Source organism: Sylvia atricapilla, chromosome 4 (assembly GCF_009819655.1).
Source record: "Sylvia atricapilla isolate bSylAtr1 chromosome 4, bSylAtr1.pri, whole genome shotgun sequence".
NCBI lineage: Eukaryota > Metazoa > Chordata > Aves > Passeriformes > Sylviidae > Sylvia > Sylvia atricapilla.
The window spans coordinates 61,067,427-61,082,336 of record NC_089143.1 but is presented as its reverse complement, the minus strand read 5'-3'; the positions used below and the strand labels follow the sequence as shown (position 1 = coordinate 61,082,336).

General features: G+C 45.0%; 1 protein-coding gene across 4 annotated transcripts in view; it reads left to right on the top strand.

Annotated features, from left to right (window-relative positions):
* The first annotated feature begins 5,008 nt into the window (after positions 1-5,008).
* Positions 5,009-14,910, top strand: part of SMAD1 (SMAD family member 1) — a 43,552-nt gene continuing 33,650 nt past the window's right edge. The window contains exon 1 of one of the 4 annotated variants that reach the window (XM_066318077.1): positions 5,009-5,173. The gene's annotated coding sequence lies outside the window, so the exon portion shown is untranslated. Of the gene's footprint in view, positions 5,174-5,351; positions 5,384-13,818; positions 13,870-13,908; positions 13,977-14,910 lie in introns of those variants that run through there. The other 3 variants (XM_066318080.1, XM_066318079.1, XM_066318078.1) reach the window with 3 other exon arrangements.

Below are 14,910 nucleotides of genomic sequence, written 5' to 3'. Positions count from 1 at the left end.
TGAGAAAACAACCAATAAAGGAGATAAGGGAGTGCCCAGCTCAATACTTTGTTTCAGCCCAAACCTTTTTGAATCATAATTTTAATAAGGATCTTGGCAACTTTAGCTGGGCACATTAATCTTAAGAAAGTAATGAATTTAGGTCTGATTCCCATCATCCCAATGGTGGAAAAGATGAATGACTACTCAATCTGATCAAAGACCTTTCTGGTATCTGCAGATAGATTTATGGCAGAAGCCTTATTTAATATAACAGAGTAATAATACATGTAATAACCTTGTAAAATTATCAAGTTCCACATTTATTCTATATGAATCCCACTTAATCATGGTGGGCCTGTCTAGGAAGAACTTCTGAGAGTGAAATGGATTCTTTGTTCTTTTGCCTGTGACAGCGAGTCAGAGCACTAAGGCAGGTCCCAAGTAGATATTTGACTCTATAGAGTCAAACTCATGCAGGGCTCATTCTAGAAAATGGCCAGAGACCCCAAAGCAGGACTATAGAGCCCTCATGTCACAATTGCTACCTTCAAGGCCTTTCACAACTTAGTTTCTTTTTTCCTGTGCTTGTACTGTGGCTAGACAGGACCTTGTATCTGGATGGACTTGGAAAAACCATACGCAGTGCTGCACAGTTATGATGACCTCCTAAAAATGCTCCTCACCTTCTCCCACATGCTGTCTTCTGCCTGAGGCACCTTTCCCAAACAGATCTGTGTAGGTGCTAAGCAGTCTGCATATCCTATGTTAATAATGCTGAGGTGGGAGGCTTGTTTAATATCTCACCTAATCAAAGACAAAGCAGACAAGCCATGAAGGATAGAGGGTGATAAATTTTACTAGCCAGCCCAAGAAAGAAGGCAATAATGAAATCCAGTATCCTTAGAAAGCTATTATTCTTGAGAGAACTGCCTCTTCTCTCTGAAGATATTGTTGGTATTTTCCCACACTAGGAAAACAGTGTAATGGCTGAAAAGAAAATTACTCCAGTGATTTTAATGTAAATAATAAGTTGTGTGTTTGATATAATTTAATTATTTAATTGTCCATGAAACTCTTAATTTCTGGTAGAAACCTGGTGTACATGAAGGTGAAGCAAAGTTACTGACCTTGAAGCTAAACTGTCTCCAGAAGACAATGTCCATCCCTGACACCTCTTGATTAAGCCAGATGAAGTCTGGCTGAAGTTAACAAGGAATAGCAAATCATAACCTGCATACAAACTTGGATTTTAGAGGAAGATTGAAAGCTAACCGTTGTTGTAGCCACAGTATTAGTAGTAGTAGTATTTCCTAAATACTTGTACACATTATAATAGTATAAAATACGCAATAATGAATGTCTTTTAGCACTCAGCCTTCTGATAATCGGTTTCCAAGACACAGATTTTAAAGGTGATTGGGCAGGTGCTTGGTGAGATGTCAGAAAGTGTCAATGAGATAAGTTTCCTTTGAGAATCATATTAGAAGTTTATCTGTCTAAGTGCTCCAACACCATTAAAATTCAGGTTCACAGGCCTTATGACTGATGCTGTCATCAGATTGTGCACCTCATCTGATGAAAAGCCAGGCTGTTTACAGAAGGAATGGTTCTTCTCTTTCTTCATTGCCCCAGCCTCATGGCCTGTTTTCCTTGCACCAGTCTGAATGATCATGTAGTTGCAGAGCAAAAAGAGAAAAAACCCATTCTCTGTTGCCTCTTGAGATGGCACAGTTATTCAGCACACTGCAAAGGAGCATCAAGGTTGATACCCAGGTGTACATACCCCTCTGATGTCCTTTTTTCAATTGTCTAATGGTATTCAGAAAAGCCAGGAAGAAGTTAATGATGCAGGGTATTAAAGTAGCCAGTGGGGTTATTAGTGGTGAGTGTGCAGTAAGACACTGCTGACACTGCTCACCCACAGAGTCATGGTATAGACAGTCAGCTCTGAGTGCACATCCTCAAGCAGGGGGCACACCTGAAGTTTTGTTCTGGCCAGTGTGCCAGAACAGCCCAGCCAGGGAAGCCTACAGGCAGATCTGACCAGGGCACACTGTTTCTGCCTTGTCCCCTGGCCTCCTCACACCACTGCTCTGTCTGAAGCCAGGTCTACTCAGTCCTCTCCAGGACAACCACTCTGGTTATTAAACATCAGTGAAAGACTCTCCTAGGCTGTTTTATAGCCCTTTTTAGGCAAAGCAGCATATTAATGTGATCCTCCACAAGCCTCAATGTAAGTAGAAAATAATTTAATTCTCTCATGCCAAAGCCAACTTACCAGTCAACCCTAACAACAACAAAAGCAGTAAAAGCGTGGTTTTAACAAGACACCTGACAAACTGCAGTGCTTCTCTAATTATCTCCTTGTCATATCTGTTTAGCGTGAATCATGAATTGATACTTGAGCAATCAGGATCCAGTGGACGGAGCTTGTGCCCGCCAAGTCAGTGTGCAGAGCAGAGCTCAGGCACACGTAAGGCCTTTCCCATGTATTTCTCTGTGAGAGACAGGATCACTGAGACTGCCAAGCTCTTGGGGCAGATCCTACTGCTGCATCCACTACTCTTCATCCAGGACATCTGGACCCAGCACAAGAAACGGTATCAGCTTCATGTTTCTTCTGTACTTTGCTTGCAAATGTCTTCATTACACTGACAAAATTGAAACACCTTTGTCTTGAGATGAACTTTACCAGTTGTATCTGCAGTCCAGTGCTATAGTCTATCTGTGATTGCACACAAAAAGAAAAGTTCACAGTACCTGCTAACTGCAGTTGTGTACAGTGCAAGCACAAAATACACATTAGAGATGATTACTGAAGTTCACTCAATTAAGGTTCAAAATTTAAGCAGTAAAAGAGTGATTTTATTCCAGGCTTCTCCCATCAATATTATGGCATCATCCTGTGTGGGAGTTCCTCTACTATTACTGTATTATATACTAGTATTGTATATAATACCTAACAACATAGTACAGCTGACCTGTTTGCAATTTATGTGGTATTTATTTATGTGGCAAAGAAATGGAGGAATTTTAGATTATGAAGTTAGAAGGATGTGCAGGCATCTTATACCCTCACAGGCTTAAACCCGGGCATTTTCTACTGCTGCTGTCGTGCTCTTTCTGTGACCTTGGGCAAGCCATTCCAGTTCTGTCTTCAGACTCACAATGCACCTGGGTGGGCAAGGACCACTGCTCATCTGGTAAAACTCTCAGGGCCTTAAGTCCTCCAGGCCTCAGTGTTGCTGGATTTTATAATGAGGTTAAAGTCATACCCAGAACTGCCTATACATGTGAAAATTTACTAGCCTAAGTATAGGGATATAATTATGCCAGTATAGGCGTATCAGAATATTTTGCCACGTAGAAACATCTTGCACTTGTTGCTTCCTATGTCCTTCCAGGAACGATGACTGGGTAAAAGCCGAAGTATTTGTTAAAGAATCAGTTTCAGTTCAATCTTGCTTTTGCAGCACTTATCTGACTACTACAAACATTTCGGTAAACACGGCAGGCAGGAAAGGCTCAGCGTTCCACATGTGGGCTCCAAACTTTCAGCCAGTTCCACTCTGGAGCTGACACTTGCAGATCCAAATGGAGTTCACGTTCATTTCAGAGGGCCAGCGGCGTGAGCCTTCATTACGGTGGGTCTGACTGCACAGGAAGCCTCACGCACTGCAACGGGTTTCCTGGCGTGAATGAGGAGTAAGTGCAGCAATACCTATGGGCAGGAGGATGTCCACGTGTAAAACACCTGGGGATAGAGAGTTCTCTGTTATTGGGAGGTATTACGGCAATTACTTCAGTATTAAGACCAGACCATGTCAAGGCTGAATCACCTGTGGCAAGCGGCATGACATAATCCTGTCCGATCAGGAATTGACTTTAACTCCACGTCTGTGACAGCATCCGCCGCTGTCCCCGAAGCCCCGCTGCCGGAGCTCCGCAGCCGCTCCGGCGGGGCACAATCGCCCTTTAAGGCCCAGTGAGGGTGCCGGAGGGGGCTCACACCCGGGGCGGGGGTCGGGCTGTGGGGCAGGACACACAGCGCCGGGCTGTGGGGCAGGGCACACACCGCCCGGGCTGTGGGGCAGGGCACACAGCGGCCGGGCTGTGGGGCAGGGCACACAGCGCCGGGCTGTGGGGTAGAGCACACACCGCCGGGCTGTGGGGCAGGGCGCACAGCGCCGGGCTGTGGGGCAGGGCACACACCGCCCGGGCTGTGGGGCAGGGCACACAGCGGCCGGGCTGTGGGGCAGGGCACACAGCGCCGGGCTGTGGGGTAGAGCACACACCGCCGGGCTGTGGGGCAGGGCACACAGCGCCGGGCTGTGGGGCAGGGCACACAGCGCCGGGCCGTGGGGCAGGGCACACACCGCCGGGCTGTGGGGCAGGGCGCACAGCGCCGGGCTGTGGGGTAGAGCACACACCGCCGGGCTGTGGGGCAGGGCACACACCGCCGGGCTGTGGGGCAGGGCGCACAGCGCCGGGCTGTGGGGTAGAGCACACACCGCCGGGCTGTGGGGCAGGGCACACACCGCCGGGCTGTGGGGCAGGGCGCACAGCGCCGGGCTGTGGGGTAGAGCACACACCGCCGGGCTGTGGGGCAGGGCACACACCGCCGGGCTGTGGGGCAGGGCGCACAGCGCCGGGCTGTGGGGCAGGGCACACACCGCCGGGCTGTGGGGCAGGGCGCACAGCGCCGGGCTGTGGGGTAGAGCACACACCGCCGGGCTGTGGGGCAGGGCGCACAGCGCCGGGCTGTGGGGTAGAGCACACACCGCCGGGCTGTGGGGCAGGGCGCACAGCGCCGGGCTGTGGGGCAGGGCGCACAGCGGCGGGCTGTGGGGCAGGGCGCACAGCGGCGGGCTGTGGGGCAGGGCACACGGCACACAGCGGCCGGGCCGTGCCGGGGCCGCTCTCCGGCGGCGGGCGCAGCGCTCCCAGCGGGACCCGGCGGCGCGGCGGCGGGGGCGGGAATTTGGGGAGGATCCCTGGCCGGGCCGGTGCGTGTGTGTATGTGAGTGTGTGTATGTGAGTGTGTGTGTGAGTGTGCCGGTGAGCGGCGCGGGGCGGCTCCGGCCGCCTGACGCCAGCCGGGCCACATCCATCCCGATCCCGATCCCGATCCCGATCCCGATCCGGGCGCGGAGGAGCTGCCTGCTGGCCGCCCGTCACCGCCCGCCAGCCGGTAACAACTTCGCGTCCCCCCGCGCCTCTCCGCGCTCACTGCCCCGGGGCTGTGCCCGCGCATCCTCCTCCTCCTCCGCGGTCCCTGCGGGGCGCTGCCGCGGCGGTCCCCGGGCGCGGGGCGGGAGCGGCTCCGGCAGCGCTGCGCTCCCGCTCTCCTCCCGGCATGATGGCGGCCCGGCGGGGACCGCTCCCGGCTCCAAGTTGGAGGGTAGGTGCCGCGCCGGGCCCGGCGGGCGGCGGAGCGCTTCCCCGCCGAGAAGCCGCCGTGCTGCGGCTCCTGCCCGGCCCCGGCCCCGTGGTGGCCCGCGGGGACCCGGCGGAGCCCCGGCCGGCGGGGCAGGGGCCGCCTTTGTGTGTGCGGGAGCAGCCCTTCGCCTCCCGCCTCGGCCCAGCCGCGTCCCTCTCCCTCTAATTTATCTTCTTTCTTCCTTTTCCCCCTTCCTTTCTTCCCTTTCTTTCCGCAGCCCCTTCCCCTCCTGTTCTCCCCCCGCCCCCCCCCTCCCTTCTTTCTTCTTTAATGACAAATCTGTGTTTAGAGGTCAAGGAAAGTTCACTTTTTTTTTTTTTTTTTTCCCCTTTCCCTGTTAGAGGGTTTGGATGCTTGAGATTTTCCCCCTCCTCAGTATAGTTGCTTCATAAACTCGTACAGCCAAATAATCTTATCCTGAATATAGATCTTTAAAGCTTATTAAAATTTACTGGCGTGGAAATATTCAGTCATGCGTTTGAAAGGATCTGGGCCAAATACTGAGCTTTTTTTTTTTTTTTTTTTTTTTTTTAATATAAACTGAAGTCAGAGGGAGTTCTGACCGAGGCAGGCTTGCTGTGATTGCTCTTTTGTTAGTAGATCAATCTGAAGAAGGTACGTAGTCCGACTGTACAGTTCGCTTTTACAGTATCTGGATAACAACAGCTTATTCTGAAAATTAATTGTTATTTTGGTGTACTTTAGGACAAAATGATGCTTACTGCATGTCTACAGTTTTATTTGGGGAAGTATTTTAAACAGAGGTTAATAAAAATAGCATTGTTAGAGCCAGATGGGGAGGAGTAAAAGTAGATGTGTATTTCAGATACAAGCAAATGGAAAAGATCATTGCCTGAAACATGTCAGTGTTTAATGGATGTCAGTGTTCAAAGATCCTGCACCTTAAAACTAACATGCTTCTTAGGAAAGAGCTGTCATAACTGATAGTTGGAATCTCTTTTGCACACAGAGGGGAAGTCAGAAAAAGTTGTTTAATATTTTTTCTTCCAATAGTTGTATGTATTTTTTAAGCAGCGCTCGGGAGTAAGAATAAAAACTGTAGCTTATCCTGCCCGCAGAGAACACTTTTCTTTGCAGGTGTGTGTCTGTAATTCTTCATGTGGCTGACTGCATGCACCTTGTCATGTCAAACAATAGAAGCAAATCATGTGAGGGAACCTAAGTTTGGCTTGTTTTTTTCTTTTATTTGTGAGTAATGACTTTCTTTTATTTGTGAGTAATGGCTGAGTTATGAGATGTGGGTTTTTTAGTTGCAGGTGATTAGTACTTAATTTCCCCCTTGAACGAGAGAGCAGTGCTATGAAGCTTTTTCAAGATTCTCATTGGATTTTAGTGCAGGTTTTGAGTGCTCACTTCTCTGTTGTGACTGGAAGAACATCATATGAAAATGGGAGCGATCTGGCCCTTTTTGGAGTTCTTGCTGTGGTCTTAGGGGTGAAGTCTTGCAATTTACTTCAGACTGTAAGTAGGTGCTTGAGAGAAATTTTCCTTGATTTGGGTGACCCAGAAGGCTTTCACAGCTATGAGAAATGATCAGTTCAAGGCATGATCAGGTTACCTTAAGGGTAGGGATTTGTCCTTGCATCTGTTTTGACCCCATTACCACTGGGTATGTAATCAAATACATTTTATTTCTGCTCTATTCTGTTCAACTTGCTTTTTTGTGTACCCTTGAAGATGTGATGATCCAATACATTTGAGAGAAGTGACAGAGTAAACAGATGGAGATCTTTCTGTTTTGGTATAAATATTAACTATCAAATCAAATATTTGAAAACTGAAGAGTTTGGTGTTTGCTTTTCCTCTGTAGTTTGAAAACAGAAGTAAAGAGTTGAATGTGAAGAAAAACAACACAAAGGTTAATCAAAGTGCTACTTGTGTTTCTGAGTACTAGGAAATTATTCTGATTAAACTATGAATTTCTTTGCTTGGTGTAAAGATTTAATTTTTAAAAATGAAGGGGTTGTGACTGTTTCGGGTTTTTTCTTTTTTAAATTAAAGCATGAATGCACTGGATATTGCATATTGCCAGTGTTCTGCTCTGTGCAGCCCAAGCTGCGTGTGTAAAATATCATTTGAGTAGTCTTACAGGCCTAATGGAGGCATCATCTCAGCTTTATAAATAATGTAAGTTGTGTATAATGTGGAGTCCCCAGAGACTGCAGAGAAAGCATCATTACCAGCCTTTTCAACCTGCTGGAGATCTTAAATTGATTTACAGCACTGAACTGGTGCAAAATGATACATCAGGATGACACAGGGTCAACCTGTAAAAGTCTATGATGTGAGCCTGTTAGTTCAGTCATCATAATTAAACCATATTATGAGGGCAGTGAAGCAAGTGTCTGTGCCATGTCCCATTGTGCTTCAGATACGGCTGGTTTACGAATCAAATAAAGAGAGCACTGTGTGTATTATTTAAGTTATGCAAAGAGTAGTTGAAATTAAAGTTTGTGGCCCTGTGAACAGCAGAAGCTGAACCCATTTAGGCTGACTCTGAACGTCTTCCTTGCAGTCAGTAGGAGCTGGATGAAGGCGTGTGCAGCATCGGGATGTGTGCGTGGGGAAGTGGTTGGGAGTGAATCTCTGAAATTTATCCATCCTTTCTCAAGGAGCAGCTAGACCTCACCTGCAGACTGGGCTATCAGATATCAAAGGAACAAACAGGCAAACAAGCCAATTGTTTGGCTTTTTTCCCCCCTAGTATTTCTAGAAGTTTGTAGCTGCCTGTTGAAACATTCTAGCAGATAGGAGTTCTTGTATAAGACAGAGCATTTAAGTAATTTTTTGAACTGTATGGCCAAACTTCTTCTAGAGCAGAGACTGTAATTCTGAATACGAGTTGGCATAGGTCACTTTTCTTAGTGAAGGCAACTGTGGCTATTTGTGTTTTCCTCCAACAGCCCTAGAAAACAGCATAGGTAGTAAAATGTTTGCTAAATACTCAGCATCTTAGGTCTTGCTGTTTCTGCTGGTAAAATCACTAATATGTGTTTTGGGAAAAATCCTGCAAAAACTCCTTTTTTTTCTTCTTTCTGCTAGTCAGTGTGCTGCTTGGGGATTGGAGAGTTTTGCATTTTTTAGTGTTTAAACCAACTCCTCATACCTGAATTGGTGTTAAATTTTAATCTCCTGGGGGTGTCTCAGCCCAGAAAGAAATGTACCTTATTTTTAGTAATAAATATAAGTTAAAAAAAAAAATTAAGGCATGGAAGTGAAGCAGACAAAATAAGTGGTCACTAGGGGTAAGAGATTTATTAGTCACCAGATTCAGTTGCACCTCAACAGTGTGTGCTTTAGCTAAGGTGCTTTTTGAGTGGCAGATAAAGGAATTAAAGCTCACTTTGGCATGCAGTGGCTTTTAAAATGTGGATGTGGAGCTGTCTTCTGCTGTGTCAGTGCAGATGAAGGGACTACCTGTGTTGGAAAGAGAGCCATAAAATCTGTGAAAATGAAAGTCAGATTGCACAAATTGCTTTATGGTTAATGAAGTGAGCCTGGTTACTGTGTGGGGGTTTTGTTGGTTTTGTTTCTGGTTATTTTTTAAATTTCTGGTTTAGGTTTTCATTACGAACTCACCCACTTTTGCTTTCAGAGTGGGGAAAGGTCTGTTCTGCCCATAAAAACTTCAGTGTTTTCCCCTGTAGTAACAGCAGAGTAATGTTCTTCCACTGGACTTTTTTCTGTGTATAGCAAAAAACTTGAATGCATACCAGTCTTAATAATTAAAAGGTGATATGTAGTTCCTAGAAGTTTTCCTTTGAAATGTACTGGGTGGAAAATTTGAGTTTAAAATATAAACCCCAAGCTGGCAAGCAAGGTTTGAAATGCTGGTGACTTACAGGCTCATCTGCACAGGCATCTTGCAATTCTCAAGCTATTTTGCTCAAGCTGTAGAACAGCATAGAGAATTTTTATATTAGAATGGAAGGTTCTGCTTGGGATGGGAAGGAAGTTATTTTAAATGGATATTTTTTAAGTTTTAGAGTTGTATCCCTGCAGTCTGGGGCATAACTGTTTCCATTAGAATGTTGCTATTCAGGATTTGAAATAACCAGAGAAAATGTTCTACTGGGGCTCTTGTGGAGGGTTTACAGAGGATGGATTCATGGGTGAGGACACCCTTGGCTGGCTAATGGCTGCCACAAAGATCCCTATCCTCCTCCTCAGACAAATGGTAATTTGCATTACAGAAGCTTTTCGGGTTGCTGTGTATTTGAGTGGGGGATGCCTGTGTTTTTTAACGGGATAGAGAAGGCAAACATTTCAAAAAATGGGCTGATTTCAAGGAATGAAAACATTTTCTAGGATGAGCCTAGATCATACAGGATTCTCTCCCTGCATCCAGTTGTCACCTCCATGTGTTGGCACTGGAAGTTCCTCTTAGTTTAACAGGAACAAAGGGCAAGCATGCTACTCCTAATTAGACTGTGTGAGGTCAAGTATTGTACACATGAAACACTGAACTCTGCTGAGCTGTGGAGATGGGTCCATTTGTATTATTGTTTTTATTCTGGGAGAGGAGGAAGGATGTGGGATTGCTCCGGTGGAAGGATTGTGGGGCCACAGTGCCCCACAGCAGCTGGGTTGAGCTGATTCCAAAGGGTTTTCTGCAAGCACGGATTGCTTTGCTCAGTTGTACTCTTCTGGTGATGGCTGTCTTGGAGACTGTGTAGAAGCTGAGTTTAGATCAGGGGTTGAAGCTTTTTTCGTCCTGTCTCTAGACTTGCCATTGTAGGGGTGCTGAGCAGTAGAGCTATTCTGGACACGTGCACAGTTTGGTCTTTCTAATGTAGCTCTGTAATTGTTCTGGGCTATGTCACTTTTATTCCAATATGTGTTGCCCACTCGGGAGTGTGATAGTAGAACAGATGTCACCAGTCTCTCCCATTTGGTTCTTCCGTCACCCTTTCTCCAGCATGCACAGGCAAAGTCTAGAGTACAAGAAGGAAAACAAATTATTTTTAAACATGCCTTTATAAAAGTCATTATATTTAGGCACTGTTCAAAGCAGTATCATCCAAACCCAACTATTATGTTGAGTTGGCATGTAAGCAAATCATTAATGTGGTTCACCAGTGATTTCTGAAGCATTATTTCATATTTCTGTACTCATAAAGGGAACATTCTTCCCAACATGGCAGCAGATGAGACTGTCTAAGCCAGTGTAGACAGTCTGAATTATAGCACTTAATGGTATTCAGAAGTATATCACTTGCATGTTTTTGTCATTGAAACTACTAAAATGCTAATCCACATCAAAGTGATCTATGGACTATCAATCCAATATTGGGTAACTTGAAAATAAGATACCCATTAAAATTTTTTGCAGCGCTGAAGTGGTTATAGACAGAATGATGAGAGTTTTTGCTGTCTCCTCGGGTCTCTCCCCAGCACGGGTCTAAGACTCTCATCTGCCCTCCAGTTTTGACTGATGGACCTTGCTTCCTTCAGTACTTGGAAGTTTTTTGAGGGAAATCTGAAAACATGTCCTCTCAATACAAATTTCATCCATGACTAGACCTTGGATTTCAGGGTTTGCAGCATTACAGAGTTTCTTCTACAGAGGTTGCAAGACTGATGTACATGTTTGAGGATGCGTCTAAGTAGATGAAAGCAAAAAAAGCACATGAGCACACACTTGACACTTCTGTAGCAGGTTGAAAAGTTTTCCATGGGTTCAGGGAATCTTGTGTGTTCAGACTGATTGGTGCATGCAGTGACCATAGTTGATAACACCTTTACTTGCTTTTCTTTCTCATTGCTCAGCACTGCAAACTGGTATCTCATTCTTCTGTGTTTACGTGAAAGATTAAATTATTGAGAGATTTCTCTTGTAAAGAATTTCAGACTTCTGATTTCAAGCATTTTAAGGCATTGAAAATAATATCAGTGTTCTGTCTGATGCAGCATGTTGAAACAAGGGCATGAGACTTTAAAAGATGCTGTATTCTTACAATGGTGTGTATATGGGATCCTTAAAGTGGATAGATATGCTATATGTGTGTGTGCACATATGAATACCTAAAATAATAGTCACTGCTGTTGAAAGTTAAGTTGTTTGGATCAGATAAAGGTAGGCTACACCTATATATAGTTGAGAAGAGCCTGTGAATTTAGCAAGGTCTGTGTGTGTAATAAATATTTATATATAAATACTTAAATGCCGTTTAAATGCTTAAGAGCCTAAAATCAGTTTTGGTTAAAGATGAAGTAAATAACTAGAGAATCATGTTGCAACAAATTGTGGCTTCCCCTTAAATGTGTTCCTAAGGGTGATAGGAGGAGGAAACATCTGCTGTTTGGTCAGATGCTGTTAATGAGCTGCATATTCGACTTCATTCTGCCCGTGTATTTCACCTTTGTATCTGTTAGGTTTCATTTGAATATTGACGTGGGAGGAATTAATCAAACACCCTTGTTGTCTTACATGCATTTTACTAGTAAGGACTTTGATTCAACTGATCTGTTGAGGAAAGAATATGCAGCTTGTAACTGGACATATTTTCTGTGGCAGGGGAGAGAGGGGTCCCAAAACTTTGTCAAGATAAACATGGTAGTGTGTGTAAGTAAGAGAGAGGGTGGAAGGTGGTGTGAAACTGACTTCTCCTGCTCTTTCAGCTGATGATTTAATTCTCTGGAGTGCTTCTGTAATTTATCCAGCTGGAGAATAGCAAAAAAAAAAAAAAAAAAAAAAAGTATGAGCTGGCTTTTTTTGTTCTCTGTTGTTTTTTAACTACTTTCCTTTTCTTTCTAGCCCTCCCAAGATGTTGTAAAACAAACTCTGCTAGCATTTTGGGAGGACAGAATAGTTGGCAGAACACCCTTGCTCACTGTTAGCCAGTTGTCTTTTTTCCAAGGGTTTCTGAGCAGTCTTACATGAAGCAAGAAATTGACTTTCAAGTTAGGTCACTCACTAGCACCTGCTTAGGAGTGTAGATTCTGCTCTCAGATCCTGAAAAGTTGTTAAAACTGGCTCATCAATAAAATGCAGTCCTGTTTGATGGAGGGTCTTTCTCTTGATATCTAAATGCTCTGGTGTGAAATTTGACATATTTTTACCACTGTTATGGTTTTTGGGCTGAAATATACTTTGGGGAAGGTGGGTTTGGATTAATTTTAATCTAGGAAGGGCTTTATTCAGGTTAGTAAAACTACAAACTACAAGTTTTTTTTTTCATGTTGAATTAATTCCATGTGTGATAAAATAATCCATCCTGCCTTTGCAGATAGGCTGGGAGACAAACTGGACGTGAACATGACAGGGCTTAGTCAGGGTTGCTTTAGGTATCTGGTGCTATAGTGATGAGTATAGGACGGGAACCTCTGTACATCAGAATCTTCCAGTAGCTCACAACCAGTGAAAAATGTTGGAAATGGTGGAAAAGTGGCTTTTTACTGGGCTGTAGGTGAAGCAAGGTGACAGTGATGAGGACTTGGTTAGTTATTATACTTGGTTAAATACAACTGAGGCATACATGAAGCCAAACTTCAAGGCTACAAGCATGAAGGGAGGAAGAGTGAGGCAATTCAGAAGGCTTCTGGATTCTCTGAAATCATCAAAATCAGGGAGAAAGCAGCTTTCTTGCATGTCTGCCTGTGCACAGCAAACAGAGCTCAGTCCCTACCTCAGTGTAGCAGCACTTGATGCAATGTTATAGTTGTGCCAAGGCAAGCAGATCTCTATCCAGTTTTCTTGAAACAGTTGCTTTCTGGATGTGTGACCAAATTAATTGGACAGGTGGCTGTTTAGAGAACTTCACAGACTGGCAGTATGGTTGAGATTGGAGGGGACCTCTGGAGGTCATCTGGTCCAGCCCCCTGCTCAGTCATGGCCATGTAGGTTGCCCAGGACCGTATTTGGATGACTCCTATTTTTCCAATTGTGTGACAGCTGCCTCTGTTGTTTTGTCCCAGTAGTGAATAAAGTAGGTTTGAAATTTAGCTGAACCTCAAAAGACCTGCCAAGATGTACGTGATGGCTTCAGGGATTGCTACACACGTAATGCCATCACACTCGTTATATTTCAAATGCATGGTAGTATTTCAGGAATCCCAAACACATCTAAAGCATGTGCTTTCCTGTATAGGAAGGGAAGAGGGAGGTGGGAGGGACAGAGAGACAGCTTGAGTGGCTTGACTGAGGTCTTACCATGGGTCTCCAACATTCCTGACCAGAATTTCATCTCCTTTCACACAGTCTCTTGCTCTTTGCTCTTGTCATGTGGGAAGACAACACAGATAGTGCTAAAGGCAATCTTGCCTCCAACATATTGCAGCTGTGTTAATGACCAGAGAGTGGGAACAGCCGAGCCCTCACAGCTATGGGTGTGATAAAAGAGTGAGTGAGGTGGTGGGAATCCTTTGGTGTCTGCTGGATATGCTGTGAGGAGGAAGGGACAGAGGTCATGTGAGGGACAGAAAGGGTAAGATGTACAGGAGATGGACAGGAAGCAGCCAGCTTGAACTGCAGAAGGAGGAAAGAAAGAGCCAGAACTGAGTGGAGCTGCCCATGAGAGTGTACACAGAAAAGGTATGAAGGACTTCTAGATGGCAAGGATCTGATACTGGAAGCCCTCTGAAGTTTTACTGAAGCACTCTGAGTGTATGGCTGTCTCTACTATGCTATTGTCAGACACTTCCTTTTTATCACTAAGAAGATAGGTAGATAGAACAGAACTTGGTTATGTCATCATCTTAGTTCTGCTGATTACCTGGTGAATGCGGTGATGAGCTATACTAATCTGAAAAATGTGAATTTTGACCTTGCTGAATGTCTTGGACAAGCTGACTTACATATCGGTTGCTGTCTTGACTATTGCAATTTCCTCTTCTGCATTTTTGCCTGCTGCTGGCTTTACAGTCTGGCATATTTAATAACAGGCCCTTTATTATCCATGCTAGCTAGTGTCAGTGTTAAGTGCTTTCTCTTGGATGTAGTAGCCAAAGGAAAAGTCTTTGTCTTTATTAGCTTAAAAATTTAGGATAATGCAATTATAGTTTCTGTAATGTGTTGTATTATATTTCATGTGGAAAATATTTTATAAATCCTCTCAGCTTAAAACGCTGCAGTGTGTGGTACTTTTTGGATAGATGGATGTGAAATGGCTCTTCTTTTTTTCCCAAGTTTGCTGTCTAGCTACTAGAGCAGAAGGCAGTGGCAGTAGAGGGGGGTTGAATTGCTTGCTGGAGTGTTTGGTTTTTAGAACCAGCCGAGGCAGGGCTCCTTGCTCTGGGCATGAGAGCAGGTTTTGCAAATCAGCTGAAGTACTTGTGTCTGAATGTGAGCTAATCTTTGACCTGGATATCACTTAAAATTTGAGGGTGGCAGCTCCCTGAGATGGAAAGAACTCTTAAGAGCTGGGTTTCTCTCAGTTCCAGCCATGGATTTCTTCTCGTATGCTGGCTGGGTGACTTCAGTGCTCGGAGCTGATCCCGCAAAATGTGTTTTTTGGTTTATGTTGGTT